This window comes from Argiope bruennichi, chromosome X1 (assembly GCF_947563725.1).
Source record: "Argiope bruennichi chromosome X1, qqArgBrue1.1, whole genome shotgun sequence".
NCBI lineage: Eukaryota > Metazoa > Arthropoda > Arachnida > Araneae > Araneidae > Argiope > Argiope bruennichi.
In genome coordinates this window covers 62,211,130-62,234,067 of record NC_079162.1, presented here as the reverse complement: position 1 = coordinate 62,234,067, position 22,938 = coordinate 62,211,130, and the positions used below count along the sequence as shown (strand labels likewise).

At 26.8% G+C, this 22,938-nt stretch overlaps 1 long non-coding RNA gene across 4 annotated transcripts; it reads left to right on the top strand.

Moving 5' to 3' along the window:
* Positions 1-6,761: 6,761 nt before the first annotated feature.
* LOC129958309 (uncharacterized) lies at positions 6,762-22,608 on the top strand. Of its 4 annotated transcripts, none has more exons than XR_008783191.1 (7): positions 6,762-9,402; positions 10,274-10,501; positions 14,058-14,149; positions 14,657-14,693; positions 18,564-18,613; positions 20,548-20,747; positions 20,869-22,608. It is a non-coding gene; the product is annotated as an uncharacterized LOC129958309 (long non-coding RNA). The 4 variants fall into 4 exon arrangements; XR_008783189.1 differs by lacking the exon at positions 14,657-14,693 and having other exon boundaries at positions 6,763-9,402; positions 20,869-20,943; positions 21,363-22,608; XR_008783190.1 differs by lacking the exon at positions 14,657-14,693 and having other exon boundaries at positions 6,765-9,402; positions 21,363-22,608.
* Positions 22,609-22,938: the final 330 nt, after the last annotated feature.

Here is a 22,938-nt window from a genome sequence, read left to right as displayed (position 1 = left end):
ACAAATCCCATCATTTTTTTTTCCTGCAAAATACTATAATATTTTAAATTTGTCTGATATGTCCAGGTTTTAATCATGAAGCTTGAAAGATTTTAATCATCTGGAAGAAATTATGATTGTAGTATCAGTTTTACATGATATATGTTTTAATTTATCCTATATAAATTTTTCAAGACATTAAAATCTGTGTAATAATCATGCTTTATTAAATAATATTCTTGTTCAATAAATTATGCGATATTGTTTTGAGTAAGTTTATTTTAACTTATTGCTGTAAGATCAAATATAGAACTTTAATTTGCTGCAAAGATTAAAAGAAATTTAGAAAAATTGTTTTCACAAATGATTTTAGTCTATAGAATTTGCAGTCTTTCACTTATTTTTCGTGCCCAGAATATGCAAATTAAGTATTAATTTATTTATTGTTGATGTTTAAAAATATCCTAAAAGATACAAAATAAAATTGACTTATTCAATTAAAATTTTCTGTTGAACTGAAAAAAAAAATTATGATCTGAAAGAAATTTTCTGGAAAACGCATGCATGCAGTTTCACAATTTGGGAAAATACTTTATATTTCTTAAATTTTTTTAAACATATCTTTGGCATACTTGAATTAATTTTTTGATGTTGTGAAAATATCCTTAATTTTATCTATTAAAGAAACAGATATTTTTTTTATGAAAAATGATATCTTAAAATTATATGGTTTTGAATGTTTAAATTAACAAAGCAACTAGTTAACTTTTCTTAAATTTGATGCAAATGAAATAAAAAATGCGGTGTAATGGCGCAGAAGAGCTGCTTTCTATAACAAGGACTGTATAATAATGTATAACTAAAAGCACTTTTTTAGTTTCATAGCTTTATTTCGTATGCGATGCTTTGGCGCTCTGCAGCTTTTACTAACTCTCGGGAGGATTTGAATTGTAACCACTGTATGTGTACATTTTGGCGATCGCAGCGCCACTGCAGCATAATCAAGGGATTAACACACTCCCCAAGATTAATAAAATAAATAATCGATATGTAGACAATCCTGTAAATATGCTGTATTTAATACTTTTTATTGGCTTAAAAACTTTAGCAAGATACAGAAAATGTTGATGCCACTGATAAAATTAATGATACTGATTAATAATTTTTTATACTGGATATTTTTATTTTCATAAAAATACATAATCAAAAGATAAAAAAAAATGTAAATTTTTTCTGCTGATTCTATGCATATATTTGGCTCCCCCCCCCCCCGCGATTTGTCTGAGTATTTCAGCCTAACTTTCCAAAATACACAAAAATATCATTATAATGAACAAAGGAAGCCTAAAGATTACAGAGATATAACTGGAACAGGGATAATGTAAGCTCATTCCTATAGTTTTGCATAATTTCATTTTGTTACTTTTGCAGTACTTTATTCATATAATGTACTTCTTACTAATTTCACTAGCTTTTCCTCTTTTTTCTCTTGTGTCGTTTTGCTCATTGCTTCTGTTTATACATAAATTGTGAATCCCAGGATTCAATAAAGCGATTTTTAAAAATTGCAAATGGATTTAAATAATTTGATTATAAAACCAATAAAAAAATCTTTACCAAGAAAAAACATTTTTTATATTTTAATTGTAATATTCTAACATGATACGAAATTTTTTTTAAATATTAGATTCTAATTTTATTCCCAATATTAAATATACCAATTGCTTCTAAAATCTTTTTTTAGATCATAAAAGGGTTTATTAGATTCATAAAGGGTTAAAAACCATACTATCATTTTGGCAAAGAAAAATTTATTTTATCACTTATCAAGTTATCTTTAACAGCTTGTAATACTATATTGGAAACTTCCTCCATTCAATACTCTGAGTATGATTTTTGATATCTTAAATTTCTAATGATGTTAAAAGAAATAACTATTTTGTATTTTTTAAGAAACTTTTTTCTAAAATTAAACATTTTTGAAATTTATGCAGTTATCATAATTTAATATAATATTATTTCATATAGGTTTACAAAATTTTTTTAGTAACAAAGAAAATGTGGAATCGAATTGCATAGTTTCTATTTGCCAAATTTTTTGAAGAACTTACCTATTCTTTAAATGGAGCACTCAATTTACACAAATTATAAATATTTTTTTCCAAGAAATAAATCAAAAATCAGATTTTATAAGTGAATTTTTATTGATACATAAAAGCACAAATATTTATTTGTTTGAACAAAAAATACTATTACTTTGCTACATGAAGCAAAATTGAAATTTAAAAAATTTATATCGTGCAACAATAAAATCTTCAAATAAAAATATATCAATCATTTATGATTTTCAAAAATTGTGAAATTTAATCCTACAACATTAGAAGAAGCTAAAAAAATCAAGATATTCAGAATACTTATTAAATATTTTCTAAATTAATATAAATTGTGAATGTTATTAAATTCAACAAAAACATTCTGAAGTAGTGTTTTGTCTCTGAAAATTATGAAAGTGTAATGAAACAAATACTGTTCAATATTTTTGTGTAATACATCATGTTATTAATGCCTTTATGAAAAAAAAATGATCTTTTGAGCATATTAAAATAGGAATATTATAAAAATATTAGATATACATTACGAAAAAATTTGTTGTTGTTGTTTTTAAAAATAAATAACATGTTGAATTTATTTTATACTACATTAAGAATTCGACAACTATTCTCAAAATTAGAAGCTACAATAAGATTAAAATACTCAGTTTGAATGCACAAAACCAGAAGTAATACATTTATAATTGGCTTGTTAGAATAATAAATAGTTTTAGGTTTATTAAATCAAATATATAATTTTAAATTTTTACTATTATAAATGAATTTATTTATTAAAATTATTTAATTTATTAATTAAAAGATAGCATCTCATTTCAGGAACCAGGTCAAAGTGAAAACGAAAGAGAAATATTGATTTGATAAGAATAAATTGAAAAACTAATAATAGTGCATTTTTTACTATTTAGAACTATTCACTCTTTTTATTACAATAACAATGAAAAATTTTTATACTCCAAGACAGATTAACTTGAGAGTACTGTAAAAGTAATAAGTATCATAACAATTTCCATTCAGTAAAAAAGTCTTCATCTGAAAGAAAAGAATTTTGCACATTTGAAATTCTTTCATTTTTAAAGTGATTTGCTTGTTCAAAGTGTTACTTAATTTCACAGGGAGGGGGGGGGCAGTTATTTCATCATCTCAGAAGGCACTATCTGGCAGATTATCTCTCTATGCTGTTATAATTTATTTATTTTTAAAAAAAGGTTTTAATTTTTAATACTCTTTCTTTTTGTATTATCCTACCAACTTCTTGAATACAACTTTAAAATCTGATTTTTTCTTCTCCTGTGTTTGCACTGCAGTTTTTGTATACATATATCACTTAACATTACGATAAGATATGAAAAAGGGATTATAAAACAAATATAAGAAACTGGAAAAAAGTAAAATATTTTAATAATATTATGAATGCGACAAAATGCAAAATATTAAAAGGATAAAAACCTGTAATATTTCTTTTCTACAATTTTAAATTATTTCTGAAGCCTTACAATAGGCATAACAAATTTTCTGTAATAACACTTATTGGAAAAATAAATAAAATTAATTTGTTCTTAAGCCATTGAATAAAATTAAACATGCTTGTAAATTTCTTATTTTGTTCAACATGTTTAAAACTCTTTAGCATCCAAGCATTAGTGAAAAACAACTCAGAAAGTCTTTTAGTTGGAAAACTTTTTCATCAAAATTTTCTATTTTATACAAAGCAACTACACAGAAAACTAAGAATGCTTGTGGAATGATTTATATACACATTGATGAAGTAAACCTTTGACTTCAAACTTGAAAATTTACAACCTTAAATTCAGATTCTCATGCAAAAACTAGAAATATACATGTTAAATTACAAAAGCTTGAATCAGTGTTCAAAGAACAGAAGCTAGAAATATTGTACATTAAAATTGAGAAATCTTGAAGCAGTGTTCACAGTGCAGTTTTAGAAACTACAAGTATACACAATAAATGGTGAAGATTTGAATAAAAAATATATAATAACCCTTAATGTAATATTTAAAAATCCCCTTTTCTTTTTGACTTGGAAAGCAAGTCATTATAAATTTTAAAAATATGCGTGATCTGAGGCTGTATTAGCTCTTGCTACCTCATATGTCTCAGATTTTAACAAAATATTACTTAACGTATCACCTTGCTTGTAGTTTGCTTGCAATTTCTTTACAGGTTTTTCTTTTTGCAAGGGAATGTTCTTTGGGGTGTAATTTTTTCTAACTACTAGAAGTAGAAGCCACCTAGGGAAGGCATGTTTGAGAGTTTTCTGAAGCTTTTATGGCTTCACATTAATGTTTTGATATTGACAAACCTTTAATGAATTCTTTACACTGTTCTTCAGAATATTCTAGAATTTCAGTTATAAAGCTCATTATTAAAGATGTTGCACTGGATTTTAAATTTTCTAGTGTTTCATGTTGAGGCTTCTTTTTAATGATTACTTGCTTTTCTTTAATTCCCTTTTTAGTACTGGGAAAATTAGTAATCCCATTTTGTTGTAGATTAGGAAAAAGGCCTTTCTTTTAAGCAAAATGCATGAATATGTTTACACATGTTACATTTGATAGTATAATTTGGGCATGTGCATGTAATTTTATGCAGGTATATATTGCAAGCCAAATTGCAATTATGTTTTGCAACAAGATTTTTTTACAGTAATTTTGTAGATTTCTCCCACTTCAGATGATGATGTGATTATCTAAGTATTTTCTGACTGAACAAATGTTTGGAAATGTTCTTTCAGCTTATCAGCAATTTTATGTGTTTTTCTACTTGCACACATTTTTTTAGTTAGTTTCCTCTTTGAATAGAAGTCAATCTATTTAATACTTTTAACCTTAAATTTTTAAGTAAGCTGTGTCCAGTCGTCCCCCACATTTTCCTTGCAGATCACTATTGCATTTCAAATCTTTGTGTCATCTTTCTATAGTCATATCGGCGTATGACTCTGCGTTTTAAAGTGCAGATTGTAAACGCTCGATACATAAAATAAAAATTTCTTATTTTAGGATATTACGACCAACGACTGAAAATGTTTTAAAGAAATTAAAATCAAAACACAGACTACGTCAAATACAGGTAACAGCTAGCATCTCACTCGTTCTATTTATTTTTTACAACATAATCCTCGTTGCCAGATGCAACAGCAGAAAAATAGTTTCATTTAACACAAAATAATATATAAAATATAGTCCACCTCACGATTGTTGGCGTTCGACTTCAGATGAGTCCACTTCAAAACGGGTTGGAAACAAGACGAGCCAAGGTTGCTATAATCATGCGTTGGCGAAAGAAGTTTCCTTCGTGAAGCGTCATTATTTGTTTACGATTGGCTTTGCGAGTGCCTTGCGTTTATTGGTGCTTTTCCGACTTCTTATATTTCTAATCTAAATATCAGTGCCATAATGCCTGGGAATCGCATTGTTTCCAAAGAAAGAAAAATAATTATGAATGTTTTGAGGTATTTTGAAAATGAATGTTCTTAAAACGAATTAAGTATCCCACTTTGTCAACGGATCAAAAGAGCTGCAGAAGCGACCGGTGTTTCGACTAGAACACCGTAAAATTGAACATTCATCAGCTTTGTGGCTTCTTTTTTTTTTTTGCATGATTTGCATCTTGGTTTTTCAGTATATATAACTTTCTCTATTGACGGTTCTTATGATGCTTAAATATTTTTGATGCTTAAATATTATAGATTGTTAATATTCAAATTAGAAATTCTTTGTTTTTGATAGAATTAAGACAAAAATATCTCTGAAAAAATGATTTGGTTTGAAAGCTAATGCGTAATAACATGAAATTTCATCTGGCTAATGTAAAACTTGATTAAATAATATTGAATTTTATTATATAAGGCAATAAAGATTTTTCTAAAAATCTGAGAAGCAACAGCTTTTTCTTTCGATTAAATTATTTCAATAAAGTTGCAACACATTTTTTTTTTAAACCTTGAATTACTTTTCGGGAGGAAGTAGTTGAGTATTTCACGGAATACTCGAGTATTTTACTGTTTTCTCTTAACAATGTAATCGTATTTATCTAGATTGTCATCGATATTGCAGAATAAAATATCACGTTCGAGTACCTTTCAAATATTACCGATTTCAAGCCAGATCTAGGGGGAGCGGTGTCACCCCTCATCCCCTCCTCTCACTAAGTTCCTGGGAATCTATATAAAGTCTGAAACTGCATATGCAAATACCAGCTATCTTGATTGATTATAGTAATGCTGAATTAACTTAATCATATGATAATTAATTAATTAAATCATAAGATAAATGATTGATTCAGCCATATAACTGTAGTATTATTTCATTCGCCACGACTTTTTATTTTCACAAATATCGTATCATAGAAGCTGAAAAAAAAATTAACTGAATGCTTGAGACAAATCCTCCCGCTAATGCGCCAACTATGGAAACCTTGATTTGCGGCTTGCTTTTATGGCCCTCCCCATTTCCTGCTAATTCGATGTTTTCGACTCAACCGTCGAGCGCCAACAATACTGAGGTGGACTATATTTTTGCTGCAATTACTTCAAAACAAACATGAACAATTATAACAATCAAACAAATACAAAACATTAACAATTATTTATAATATTTAGTTACGTGTGAACCACAATGACTTGCGATGATCAGTTGCGTTACTCACAACCTGTTCCTACAGTCATATTGGTATTGATTTTGGCATCAATGCGATAACAAGCTACCCACTGCTCTGTTTGGTTACAGTAATTTTTGATAAAATAATAACCAAAATTATATGTGTCGGCATCTGAAAGAATTTTAGATATAAATATATTTAATAAGGTTTTGAATGTGGCTTCATCAGTTTCGTTAATCAGCTCATATAATCTATTTAAAATTTCAGGGATTTTTTTCATTTACTATTTTAGTTGCTCCAGATGTTAAACTTTTCTTTAGTGCTCTTTTTACATGCCAGTCACATAAAACATAGAAGTTACTAAAGTTTACTAAAGCTACCATAGTTTACTAAAAATAGCACACTAAGTATTATAGAAGGCTTTATAATCATCAGACATAAAAGCATTAACTTTTATGTCTAAAACCCAAGCTTTTACTTTTTGAAAAAAATATTTAAAAATTGTTTCATGTTGCCAGTTACTCCACAAAAAAGCAACAAGAAAGCCTTCCCAATTATCATCTTTAATTAGCAGACTGGTCAGTTGAATATTGTATTTATTTGTACCACGAGTAGAGTCAATGTACAACACTTCATTTCCATATATTTTAAACAATTCCTCCAGGGCTTCATTCATAAAGCCCAAGATAAAATCCTCTTTTTCTAAATCAGGAAATTCAGAGCTGCCTTCACCTGGTAATTTATACATTAATATTGGATTCTGATCCAATGCTAACATTTCATATATCCATCCTTCATCGGAGAGAACATCATTTTCATTTCTAATGGTGTCTCCATTTATTTGATACTTTTTTACAATGTTTCTAATATCCTGAGCAGTTGTTACTGCCAAATGCTTAGTTGGAGAAGATATGCCTGCAATATTATTTAAAATATTTCAAATTCGGACTCCTGTAATCAATTGACCAACTATCTTCTCCTTTTCTCTTTCACACAACCGAAAATGTTTTATTTCAAATATGTGGCCTACATACATAGGAAAATATTTCACATGCAACTGGCCTGACTCTTTACAACTTTTTACAGATATGAAAGCTGGGAAATATGAATTTATTTTACATGATCCAGCTAACTTTATATGGCAAAGGTCTTTGCTCTTAGAGCTGAAATCTCCACTACAATGACATGTATACATTGTAGTGTGAGAAGAATACTGCTTTCGGGTTCTTATATAAGATGTTGAAGTCGTTAGTTCGGTTTCTGTCTTCCAGGTTTGAAATCACTCTAAGAGTTGAAAGTTAAGCTTTCATTTGTTTTAAATAAATTAGGGTGATTTTTTTTAAAATATGCATATATAGTTGACTTTTAATAAAAAACACATTTTTGCATTCACCACAGGGAAATTTTCTTTGAAATTTGCATGAAAAATTTTCTCATGCCTCCTGCAACATTGAATGGGGGAAAAAGATTTTCTGCAGATGGAACAGAGGATTGGAATTCTGGATGTAACATGGATCTTCTTATGCTTTATAAGAGCAACAAATTCATTAAATATTTCTTCACAATATGGACATGAAAATGTTGATGCCGACTGGACTGGCAAAGGATTAGGTTCTGTGAATTCACAACTTGAACATTTATATTTATGATACAAAAATTTGTGAATTTTTTTTTCATGTTTTTAGTGATTACTCTTTGTCAAAAACCTCTTTTTGCAGATTTGACAGAGATATATGGGTGGTAATTGCACTGGCATTTGTTTAGGTACTTCTACTTGGTTTGCTGATGAAGAAACAATTGGCACTGGGTAAATGCTTCTGTATGGTTTGCTGGTGGAGAAACAATTGGCATTGGAGTAGATGCTTCGGCATGGTTTGCAACATTATGCTCAACTAGTTCGTATTTTTTTAGCATGACAATTCACAAACAATACATTTGTGTTTCATATATATTTTTCCATGAAAATTTTTCTCATGCCTTTGACAATTACTAATTGTTTGAAATGTCTTAGCACAAAACTGACACACATTTTTTTCACCCAGAGACATAATAATTAAATATTTTTTATCATTGTTCTAAATTAAATTTGAAGCAATAAATTTGGGATGTCAATCAACAAAGTCGTTTCCAAATGAAAATTCAACTTACATAGAAAAAATACAGCAGGATTAAAATGCTTCAGAAAAATGAGGGAGCAAAGAGTTAGGTTAGTTTATAGGCTTAGTTAAAAAAGCTCACTGAAGTGTTTTTCCTCATTTGTTATTCAAATTATGCCAATGATTTGGTTGACAAATCTAAACCATATTCCATATTCTTTTGTTGGGCCAGAATTTCATATAAAATACCATTATCATTTGATGTTAAGTTCAGTTCAATAATACCGTATACTCATTTTACCGCCAAATCTGTTGTTTTTCTCGAATTTTTATCTCTTTCTGCCGTCATGATGACACACAATTTCGCGGGAATTTCATTGGCTCGGATTAAGGATCGTTTCATCCATTCGATATCTTTAAGGTCTTCTAGTAAATAAATGCACAAGAACCGCTTCACATTTACAGATCAATGGATCATAACACTCACAGGGAAGAACAAATGGGTAACCTATTTAATAAGTAGTAGGTCATTACGTCAATTAGTACGACAGTGTGCTATTAATCGCTTTGTTTACTACTTGGCTACCATCCACAGTAAGGTAAGAAACCTCGATTTTTCTTTCCAAATTAATGCTAACTATCATTGAGATATCACTAAGTTCTCAATTCTTGAAAGCTGAAGTTCTACAAGTTCACTAGATTATTTAGTTTAATTATAATACATGAACCAAAATATAGGATTTAACATTTAACTAAATAATGGACAGAGTTGCGAGTCATTTGTAGTATTTATGTAAATATATTTCTTTGCTTTATCTAATCCATAAAAAGAACTCTTAATGATAGTTAATAAATATTTTATATTTTTTTTATTTATTAAACTTTACTAGTAATAACATTCTATTATATATCTATCGCAATCAACTTTTCTATTATCATTATTTAATACAGCATAAGAACATGAATACTTTTTTAACTTAATTTACAAACAAATCTTAATTTTTCAGGGAAAAAAAATCTCAATGACAATTTAGTTTCTCCATTGGTGTATTGTATCTAATTATTAAAAAAAATTTAGTATTGCAGCTTTATAAAAACAAAACATATATTTCATTAGTTCAAAAAATTTCTGTTATTTGACTTTAAGAGGCAGAATAAACTTACATAATACAATGTATTAAAAGAATACAATGAAAATAGTTATTTCCATTTTTTATCAGTATTTATACAAAAATGTATTCTTTTGTATGAGAAGAAATATATTTCAATAATTTTATATTATTGTCTAGTAAAAAAATGAACACATAATAAGTTTGGATGGACACTCTAGACACAAAGTTGTAGCAAGTCTGAAAAGTTAAGGAAACAAAGTAAACATGAATGAAAGTATTTTCATGAAAATCTGTTTTAAATATTTATATATAAGTTGATTTTTGTGAGGTTAAGAAAATGATATATTTGTTTTATTAGGTTTGCTTCGAAATCATAAAGGAAACCAAGGTATGAATGGCTGCTATGCACAGGGCCGGCAATCTGGGGTGTGTGGCGGATGCTATGCACTGGGGCCAGTAAATTGAAGGGTTCCAACATGATCAAGAACTAAAATAATGTTCTGAATGGTAACAGCGGGATGGAAACAATAGAGGAAGAAATTTAACTGGAACAATCAATAGTTTTTGAATTGTACAAAGTTTACAGGTACATTATAGTTTAGTGTCAGTGTCTAACATATTATAAATATAAAGTTCTGTCATTTACCACAGCTACTAAGTTAAATTGCATATATTACTTGGATAATAAATATTATAAGATTTAATTATATCCATGCCAAGGAAGTATCCCTCTGTGTGTTGGTTTCAAAAAATAAGAAAAGTTAAATTTAAAAAAGTCATGTGTAGGCCTGTTTTCATGTCTATAGAGTAATTCTGGCAATGAAATTGCTTCGACTTCAGAAGTTACAATTTAAGCTTCAACTGGTGAAGAAAGTTCCGCACAAACTACACAATCTTGCAATGAAAGTGTAGAAACTGCGAAAATCTTTGAGGAACTATATTTTTGTACAAATATGATTGAATCAGAAAATAAAAATGAAAATGACAATAACAAATGTGATCAAGGGTATATAAGTAATTCATTTTATGACCAAGCATTATAACTAATAAGTTTAAAATGTTTTTTGTTAAAGAAGACCTGTGCAACACAAAGAAGTTCTTGCTAAGAATGCTGAAAGTAGATCATTTTCCACTACTTACTACTTTTTAAAAAAGTACCAAATGGTGAAATGCAACTTCGCAGCTGGTTGATTTATTCAAAATCTAAGACTTAGTATTTTGTTTTTATCAAACTTAAAAAATCGCCCTCATATCTCTGATATAGATCCTAAAGATTCTGAATTTTTCTTTTATAGGCCAACCAGATAACTGAATAGAAAGGCAAATTATCTATATTATGCAAGACTAAAAATTTTACCATTGATATCCTTTTTTCAAAAATTATTTTCAGCATAGGTATTTTCTGGTTTATGTTCAACTTCTTTAATCTTTAGTAGCAAATAAAAGCAAATCAAATTTGCTCATTATATATGTAAATTTATTCATATTTGTTATGATTTCATTTGTTTCTCATATGATCTTTGATTTAAATTGTTTTATTAAGGAGTACTATTTTTCTTTTCACTTACTGAAAAAGTTAATAAAATTTAAAATTGATTATATGAATCTGCTATTTTTAGAAATGAAAATTAATTTAGTTTCGAATCTGGAGGTTTACTGTTTAAAGTTTATTTATTTATTTTTGCAAGGCAATTCTTGAAGGCTGACATTCATAATTTTTCTTATATTCTTTATTTTTATTATATTTGTATTTCCTGAAAAGCTCACATTCATTTTAGTTTCTGAGGGTTTATTTGCATTGAAATGGAGACATTATTCTAAATCCTTTGTTGTTGTAATGGAAACTGTTAAATTTTCTTAAATTTTTGATACTTGCCACTAATTTCCCACCTGAAATTTGATGGATTGTGTTCTGTATTCAAAAGTAAAAAAGTAACTGAATTTTTCTCTATTTCGAACATTGTAGAATTTATTAAGCATATTGCAGCTTATCTGAAATTAGTTGATAGACTTTCCTGCTTGCATTTTTGTAATGATTAAAGCCTTTCACACACACACACTAAGTTCATCAATTGAGATGATTAACAGAAATTCCATTCCACACTGCAAAGCTTCTTTTATTTATTTTTCTATTTTTGCCAAAGAGTATTAATATTTAACTTGAATATTTTCTGCCCATTGTTAGATATATGGATAAGATGAATATTACTGGACAATCTATAAAAATTAGCAACATACATTAATGGCTGCAGATGCCATTGAATATTTAGACTAATCAATGTTTTAAAATTGAGTGCTTATTTGACAAAATTAACCCTGGTTTTACAATCAAAAGCTTCAAGACACCCTAAAAATTAATTCTTCCTTGACAACAAAATTTGTTTTTGAACAGTATTATCAACATTAGATTTCTTTGAGCATTTAGTGTAGCAAAATTTCATTTCTTTTTTTCTAGATTTAACTGAATGCATACTGTCATTTTCCACATTGAGACTAAAATATCTACCTGTGATAAACTTTTGAGAGATCCTAATTTTTGGTTTATTCTGGAATCTATGACAGCCAAATAATTCCACTGCCTATTGTTTCTAAATTATTTATGTTTTAAAATGTCTTCTTTCTGCTGCTTGTAAAATCAGTTATTTAGCCTGTAGTTTTTATATTATCTCTGATTCAAATTGGGATGTTTAAGAGGGTTTTTTTTTCTGTTATTTTAATTGCCTTTAAATATTAAAATAATTGTTATGAATTATTATTATTTTGAGTTGGGAGGATTAGTAATCCTTAAATTTACCATTTAAAATTAGGATATGATATTTTTGAGAACAAAAATGTTTCTTTGACTATACATTTGTTAATATTTTAAGTTTGCACCTGATATTCTAATTGTGATAATTAAATTATATGAATTTTTTTAAATATGTTATAGATATTGCAACTGATTATTTTTTAAAACTAAAATGAAAACTTTCCATTTTTAAGGCATTAATAATGCTACAATTTAAAACATATGTATAGTGAAAATCTTTTTGAATAATTTTTTCTTGTTGGTTATTTTTAAGATTTGTTGAATTAACTGCCATGTTAATTGCGCCATGAACTCCCAAATTTTGAGGACTAAATAGTTGTGAAGTCTTGTCATTGTGTGTAGAATTAGATGTATGAAATTAATAGGAAATTAAATGCCCAAGTTGGTATTCTAGCCCATATATATATTTTTTTAATTCTTATTTTGCTAGTAAATTTTTTTTATAATCCTTATTATAAATTGTGTTTTTTGCTACTCAACAATTCATTAAAAACTATGATTGGCTTATCTGCAAGTAATAATTTGTTTGAATTTTTCTGTTTTTCTCATGCTGAAATTGTCAGAAGTAAGACATTCAAAATCTTTCTCTGTAATTGAAACTATTAAACTCAAATTTTTGATGCATGTCACTTAATTGCTTTTTTTTTTTTTTTTTGCAATACATTTTATATTTGTGAAAAATTTTCATTCCTTGTTTGTCCCAGTTTTGTATAACTACTTCTGATGATATTCATATACTTTTACAGTAAAATTTATGCAGTATATTTCCAGATATCTCATATTTATCAATCGACTTTTTGTTTATATTTTAAAAAATTTAATAATTTAATGTTATAGATATTGCAACTGATTATTTTTTTTAAAATAAAATGAAAAGTTTCCATTTTTAAAATGTTAATAATATTACAATTTAAAATATATTTATAGTGATAATCTGTTTGAATATTTTTTGTTTGTTTGTTGTTTTTAAGATTTGATGAATTAACTCTCGTGTTTATTGTGCCATAAACCTAATTGTGTCTATATTTTGATGACTAAATGGTTATGAAGACTTTATATATTTCAAAAATGCTTCACTATATTACAGTTGATACACATAAACATGCATCATATACAAAAACAGTTATTTAGCATTGTAAATATGATTAATTTATTTTTAAAAATTAAATATGAACTTAGATGTTTCCACTGTTTAAATGATAATGATATTGAATAGATTGAAACTGTTTAGTTTTTAATTAGCTTATGGAAGAATTCAATATTTTCTTAATTATATTTTTTCTCTACAAAAAAAAAAGTGGGTGCACTTTAATTTATTTATATTTACTTTCAGAATAAAATGCTTCATCTTTCTGTCCTTCCAGGCCTAATGATATTGAAATTGTGCATTCTCTGCATGATTTGAGGCTGAAATATGCAAAAATGGTAAGCATTTTAGAAATTTTTTTAGGTATATTATATTTTTTTTCTACACCAGAAAGTATATCCATTGCTTAATTACATCATAAAATTACTTGTTTTAAGCTTAATTACACCAAAAATTATTTGTTGTTTAAAATTATTTGTTTAAAAAAATCTTTCCCCACTTGTATATCATGCTTGGATGAGGGGAGGATTTATCGCATTGCTCTTAGTTGAGCTATTTAAACGATAAGAAAATTAATTGTTATATTAACCAATTAAATCTTTCTAATCTTGGCATAAAAAATGTGAAATTTAAGCATTTCTTTTGTATTTTTGAAAATTGCATCCTTGTTTGATGATACTGAGCATTTTAGTGAATAGTTTATTAAAATTCTTACTTCCAAATATTAAAAATTTCAAACTGCTTGAGTAAGCTTTTTAAGTTAAGCTAAATAAAATAATTTTGTAAATCAATTTTTTTTTAATGCCTATTACTACATACAGGAATTTTAATTTTTTTTTTTTCAGAAAAGAAATTTCAAACATATTTTTTCTTTAAAAAAATGTGAGTAATTTATTATAAAGAACAATTCTAAATTGAGTTGAATGTTGTGTGTTTGTATTATTTGAAAATTAAAGCAATTTTTTGTATATATTCATCTCTTTTTCATCACATCGATTTTTCATATTTTAGTGCATATAATATATTTTAAGATATATTCATCTGTATATTTTATGTTCCATTGAATTGATTTGTATGTATTTATTTTATTGTGATGACTTTTAAATAAATATACATTTCAAGCAGGATTCTTAATTATTAGCCTAGAACTATCATTTTGCCTTTTCCACTATATAAGAGAGTTCTAATTCCTGTTTTGTATACCAGAGTTTAGATTATGCACCTCAGTTCTTATAATTATACTGCCTATTTATTATGATTACAGTGTTTGTAATTTTACTTTAAAAAACATATCTCTTTAGTTTATGCAAGTTTTGTTGTCAGTACTCAGTAGAATAAATTCTGTGTATGAACTATTGCACATTAACATCTTTAAAGTGTGCTTATTTTGTAAAAATAATTTAGCATCCTATGAAAGAATTCTCTACTCATATATATTGCCACATGGTTCACTCTTTAGATCTGTAATCTTAAAAAGAAATGTAAAAATTTAGTTTTTGTATTGTAGAATTATTTTTAATAAAATATCATAAATAACAGAATCTGTTCTCAGACTACACTTCTTATTGATGCAAATTCCTTTTGCATGAAGAGTTTTAAAGTTTTATATCTACTCTGTTTTGAAAATTTAGTAAAAATGGCAACAAATTTCTACTTTGAAATCGGGGATTCTCTTAGAAAAAAAAAATCATAAAATATTTTATTCTTTGCAAAGTTTTAAATTTCATTGTGAAGCCTTTTTCCATAAGTGTGCAGGATTGTTTATGAAAAATTCCTTATTTGATGCAATTATAATGCCTTCTACAATCCTATTTCATTACTTAGTAGAAATGTTTTACATTTGGGTTTTTGAATTAAAACAGTTAACTTAATACACATTTAATTGAATGTTACACATGCATTGGAACATAACAATGAAACATTAGCAAAGGATAGTAGAACTTTATTAACTGCAGGCATGCATATGCTTCACCATCTCAGAAGACATGAATGTCCAGTTCAGTGACATATATTTGTTATAGAAATTATCTGAAACCGATTCTTATACAGATGGAAAATCTGGTTTCTCTCAAAATGAATTCCTGACTGGGAAGAGGAGCTCAAAACCAAATGTACTAATATCTATCTTCCAAAACGAGTGAGGTCAAAAAGCTGCAAAAAATAGGAAAGTGTAGGCTGCAGTTTCCTTCTGATATTCTTAGAAAGGCGACAACAATACAATATGTTGAAAGAAATGCCTGAACTGCATTCATCTGAATTTAGGCATGTAACTTTTTAGAATTTTCCTAGTTCACGAATTCTCTGTATCAATGAAAATATTCTGCATTTCATATAACATTGTGCAGACACAAAAGCTTGTCAACTCTTGCATGCTATAAAGCTTTGGGATGAATTAAAAGCTCTTTTTTTCCTAAAAGTATTTTTAAAAAATTTATGTTGCATGACTTGAACTTTTTTTCACGAAATAGTTATTCACATTAGATTGAGAAAAATCTTAAAATATTTACTGTTTGATCTGAAATTAACAAAATCTAAAGTACTTCAGACATATCAATTTGTACTAATATTAGAGATTTTGAGCATGCTTATTCAATTTTTTTTAGAGCAGTTCAAAGCATAATTTGTAGATGAGCAAACATTTAAAGCATTGGTGAACAATACATGTAGGGAAACCCTAATGAATTCTCGATTAAATTTTGGATGGTAGCTGATGTTCAGTCAAAATATGTGTTGATTGTCTTTCTGTAATCAGAAAAAATAAATCAAACAGACCCAGATAAATCAGACATGGTACATTAATGAGTTTGCGATTTGGCAGATCTGTTTCTTATTATTGAACAAAACATTACAATTGACATTTTTTTCTAACCAAAACACTACAAATTAAAGGTTTTATTTTTACTGCAAAGCTTAGAAAATAAGTACTGAGATTATTTTTGATTGAAAAAGGAGAACTGCACTCAATCAATATTCTCAAACATGATAACTTAGCTCTAATGGCATAACAAAGAAAAAAATGCCATAAAAATTTAAAAATTAATAGCTAAATATAATTTAAAAACATATTTTAGCAAACTAGTCTTGAAAAATGTTTGGTTTTGGATAATTTAATGAGAGCTATCAAAATGATTACTGCTAGTCTTTTTAGATATACAGATTATACTGCCTTTGTAGTGTTGGATTTTGTTTTATTCCTTGTTCTTTATATTTATCTAAAATAATTTTTTTCTGGAGTTTTAAAATGAGACATCTTGCTACTTCTGTTTATTCTAGCACCATCCTTAAACACTAACTTCTTCCATACTATTAAATAATTCATCTGCATAATGCTGACAAATTACAAGTATTCTGCTTCAACCATACATTAATCTCTTACAAATATTTAATCCATTATGCATACTTATTGTCAGAACTTCCTGACAGCCAAAATTTCTTTTGCAAATCTGAATGGTGAAAATCTGATTTTGAGATTTGTTTCCTTCTTTTTAAACTAAGAAGAATTCTCTCTAATCTCTTGACATAGTGTGTTGTGGCTCGATTAAATTGCAATTTAAAGTTACTGAATTATTCTCAAATAAACCTATATAGCCACCTTGTACTACTTGTACTTGTTTTATGAGTCTTTCGTGATTGCCATGCAGAGTTCTGAACTTATCTTTTGTTTCTAATCTGTGAATCTCGTTTTCGACTCTGCATTTTAAAACAAAGTGTACTGTTTGGACTCTACAAAAGCTTGTTTTAACTGGGCTTTAAATTTGAATGTACTTCAAAATTATTTATTTCACAGCTTTATCACAACGTCTTTATATTCCTCTAAAAGTTCATTTAAGTTTCTATTGATTTTAGTTCTATCTGCCTTAATTGTGCACCATTCCAAATTGGTTTTATAGAGCCTTGAATTGTATCCTGATTTTTCCTTAACATTGTACAGATTCAAATTAAAATTTTATTCTTATATTCTCTATGGGCACCTACTCCATAGGCTTTTATGAGTCTTCCTTAAAATTCTTAAAAATTACATTGGTAGGTGGAATTTTTTATTTGAAATTTTTCTATAAGTAGGGAGTTGTATTAATCTAAGTTGTTATAGTACTATGCAATAGTAGTATTCTAAATCTTTCCTTATGTTTTAATTTCATCATAGTGTGTTCAAATAAAAAATGAAATGTTGTAGTTATTCTTTAACCTCTGTTTAAGCACCCTCCCCCTTTTTGAGCATAATTCCTTGAATCTGAAATTTTAATTTTTTAATGAATTGTAATTTTTTCCCCTCCTTTTCCTACCGAACAGTTCTTGGGAAATGAAAATTGGGTTTACTTATAATCTGTTATTTGTTTTTATTTCTGAGGATTTCGTTGTATTTAAATAATGGTCACAGATGGGCACTATTGTAATGTAAACTGTTGAATTTGCTGAAATTTTCATTCCTGCTGTTGGTTTCATGTGTATTATTTTAAAGCAGTATACTTTATATTTTATATAAGCTTTCTTTTCTTATTTGATCTGATATTTGTTTCTCACCTTCATACAATGCTTGTATTCAACAATTTTAAAACTTTATTAAACATATTATGATGTATCTGAAATTTTTTGATAGAATTTTCTATAATGAATAATGTAACAATTTTTAATGCATTTTTATGCACCATTTTCATAATTCTATATTTCTGATACAGAAAAATTTTGTTCGCATTAACTTTATTTCCATGAGTACATTGCAAGAAAATTTCATTTTCTTCAATTCTTTTTTAGACTGAAATCAAAAATCTAAAGATAACCCCGGAATGAAAAATCTACCAGTAGTAAGGTTTTTAAAATGATGTTATGCATGTTGTATTTTTTTTTTTTTTTTTGGTTTCCATTAACTTCTGGTTTTAATAATTACAAAATAAATTAGTTATATTTCTTTCTGAAATATTTTCATGTTTTTCCATTATTTAGTTCTTTGTTGTTTGCAAAAGTAGCTATTGTTTCTGATGCTAGTATTGTTGTAATTTTGTCATTGATCTTGACTGATATTGTTATAACATGAAACTCTAATTTCCTGTTATATAATAATGAAATTAAATGAATGGCTTTCTAATTTAAAATAAATGCTATCTATAGTTACCATTTAACTTTTAGGAAATATAAAGCAAAAGGATTAATTTATTATACTGTAATAATATTTAAAGTGTTTCCTTTATGCTCTAATTTCTTCATTTTTTTGTTCAATAAGATGCCTGAAACTAATAGAAAATGAATTACATAAGTTGCTTTTTTAGCCCACTTGGTAATTATTTTTCAAAATATTAGTTGTTTAAATGTGAAATTTTTATAAACTTTTTTTATGGTTTTTGAATATTTTTCTATTCAGGTATCCATTTAAAATGTAATTGAATTTACTCATTAAAAGACATTTATTTTAGGTTGTTACCTTATTTATAATATTGTTTATGATATATATTTCAAATTGGTCACAGGGAGGCATACTAAATCTCATTAAATATTTAAGTTTAGAATTTTCTTAAATTTTAAATACATACCTCTGATTTTTTAAATGCAGTATATTTTATAATTTGCAAAAACTTTCTCTTCTTACTTAGTCAACTTGTGATTAACTTTGGCTATTCAAGGAATGTTCATATTCAGTGTCAGTAAAATTTATTATTATTATAAGATGCAACTTTATTTATTGATTTTGGTATGTGAATATTGTTAATTTTTATTCTGGTGGTTTATACCTATATTTGTCTTTATTCAAAGCATTTTATGCTGTGATTTTCTAAAAATAAATGTAGGAAAGCAAATAATGTCTCCAGATATTTTATTGCTTGTTATATAACAGTTAATATGATTTCAGCACATTCAAAATATACCAGACTGTAGCTATTTTTATAATGAATGGCTATAAATAAACCATGAGATAAATATTTAAAATGCAAGTAATTAATTCTCTCTAGATTAAATTTTATTATTGACATTAATGCATACATGTATTAAATCAAACTAGAATGGACTGACCTAGATCTTATATTTATAATGCATTACAGTAAAATTTTCGTGACATCCTAAGACATAATTTTATCCCAGAAATCTCTATTCATTCTTAGGATTCATTTTTATGTTACATTTCGTAAAATTTTTAATGTCTTTAATCTTGCCGATTATATTATTTTATTAAGGACTTTGAAATCATGCATAGCATTAGGCATTAACAAGAAACCTTAAAAAAACATATCAGCAGGGTCTTGAATCCAAAATTTGTTTCTCCCTATCTTTCTACTTATATAATTATTAAATTATATCATACAAACCACCATGCCTAGTTTAATGCTACATCAATGATTGCACTAAATACCATTTTTGCATTTTCCTGAAACAATATAGTTAACGCACATCTATAACTCTGTATAACATATAAACTACTTTCAAATTATTGATTTTTCCAAATTTTTATATAATACGTCATAATTTATAATGCTGCTAATAGTTAAAAAATACTACTATTATGGAATGGCTTTTACCAATTTTATATCCTAAAATACACTTTAAATATTTACAGCAGGTGATTTTGACTGGAGATTTAGAATGTACTATTGCTGCTTAATTGGTTCGCTTCAGCGTTCATTTTGAGGGGATGCTTCCATTAGGAAGCCATTGCTAATGCTTTAAAAAACTTTAATAGGATTTTTAATTTCACAAAATGATTTTTTTTAAAAATTTTAAACCTTATAACCTTCTTCTTTCTTTCTAGGAAATAAATATTTTGCAGAATTGTGCTTATAAAGATGTAAAGAAGGATTATAAGCCTTTTTGCCACTTCCTTGAAAGACTTGGTATTTTACTATTTATTTATTTATTTATTTTTGGAAGTTGAGAATTGTTTTCTCTTTGGCAAATTCTTCATGTGGGGGAAAGTTTTATGAGATTAGACCAAGGGAATTAATAAATTGAGTAAGTACTAGAATAATATATATATATATATATATATATATATATATATATATATATATATATATATATATATATATATATATATATATATATATATAATATACTGTTAATTTGTTATCAGGAGGGGCCTGTAAACTGGAGTATTTTTGTTATGAAGCATTCATGACTTTGTTTTTTCTGCTACCGGAATTGCAAGGTATATGCATAAACTATCTATATTTGAACTAAATTATGTATAATTTAGAATGGTTAATTCATCATACTATTATCTTTCTCAGTCAGATACGTCTTAATTGCATTTGGGAAACAATTTTAATATTCTGGAACTTTTTGAATGTAGAAGAATGACTTTCATTATGCCTCCTCTTTTTATTCTTGCATTTTAACTCACATTCTATAACTCAATACTAATTTTTGAAATCCATATTACATCATTGAAAGTCTTCTTAACCCGAAAAAACCTTAGTAACAATCAGAATTTTATTCCACTGTGCCTAGAAGTATCAAAATATTCCTTTATTTAATAGCTGCTGAGCAGGCTCTTGATATTTCTCTGTATAATTTCAATCTTTATATTTATGAGACTAAATGTATTATAAAATGTTTCTATTTCAGATTGTGCTTTTGGATGTAACTCAATCACTTTTTAATGTATTCTTAATATTGGAACAGAGGTAATTAATAAAGTAAATTTTGCCTGAAAGACTTGATGGTAGCTTGCATTAAATGTGCTGTTTTTCTATATTTTGTAAAAGCCCAAAGAGTATATATACATTCTTGCTGTTTTAATTCTTAAATATCTTTCTTCATTCTGCCATATTTTTTAGGCTACAAATAAATTATTTCTTTTTCTTTACAAATAAATTATTTCACTTTGAATGAAATTAGTGAATTATATTTTAAAATATATCAAAATAGTTATCTTCAGAAATTTCTGATATCTTTTGTTTTTTATTTGGCACATACTTAATTTTTTTTTTGTAGTTTAATAATAATAGTGTCTATTAAAAATATTTTCATGAAGTTCAAAAATATTGCACTTTTAATGGATTCCCTTTATGATGATCAAAAAGTTCTGGTATTTATTGTATGATGAGACACTGAGTGCAAATTGAACTTTTTTGATGATATTCTTTCAAAGTAAATAAATACCTTGTGGAATCAACATTATAGAGATGCAAATGAGGATTACAAGCTACATAGAAACTTTCATTAATTATATTATTCTTCCATGTTCTTTTAAAGCCTAAATATTGTATATAAATTCTTTATGGGTAATAAGTTTTGGATGCTGTGTATGGTATTTCATAATTTTGTGTATATTTAAATTAAGTATTCATGATGAGAAAATTAAGAAAGGTATGGTCAGATTTCAGATTGTTGAGATTGGTGCATTTTTTTTTAATTATCTGACATATGCACTTATTAAAATGATTGTGAAAAATTAATTTTTTTTCTATACATATTATATATTTTCATTATTTAATAAATATTTTTTATTAATAAATTCTTCTATGATCTGTTTTAATATCATTTCTAGATGACATGTTTGGGACATTAAACAACTAATCTAAATATTTAATGCTGTAGAGTTTTTGTGATTCTTGTTGGCAGTATTGATTTCAAGTAAATATCTGGTTGAACCCTGGTTGTTTTTTTAATAATACTGTATTTTAAATGTTTCATATTTATTTCATATTCAGACTTTAGTAAATATTTTTGGCATTTTTAAGTTGGGGAGAAATGTCATTTATCAAATCTTAATCATTTTTCATAAAAAGCAGCTAAGCTTTAAGAAAATAGATTTCATAATTTTTTGCTCTTTTTGTTTCAATATTATTTTTCTTTAGTTAGAAACTCATGCATGCTTGAAAATTTGTAAATGAGGTTTGCATTCTTGAGATTTTTCAGAATTCCTCTTTTTCACTATTCATCATATTATTTACTTTTTCAATCATTCGAAGTTGGTGGTTTAAACGTGTAAAGTTTGATCACAAATTTGTATGAAGAATTGTTTATATAGTTTCATTTTTCCCTTCTCAAAATATGAAATTTTGTAATCATGCCACTGATTATTAACGTGTGATTATTTTGATGAATTATAAATCAGATAAAATAAAAAAAAATGTAAAAGTATTTTTTAAATTTCATCATGTTTATGTATGTCAAAACACTGTTATTACAAGAATAA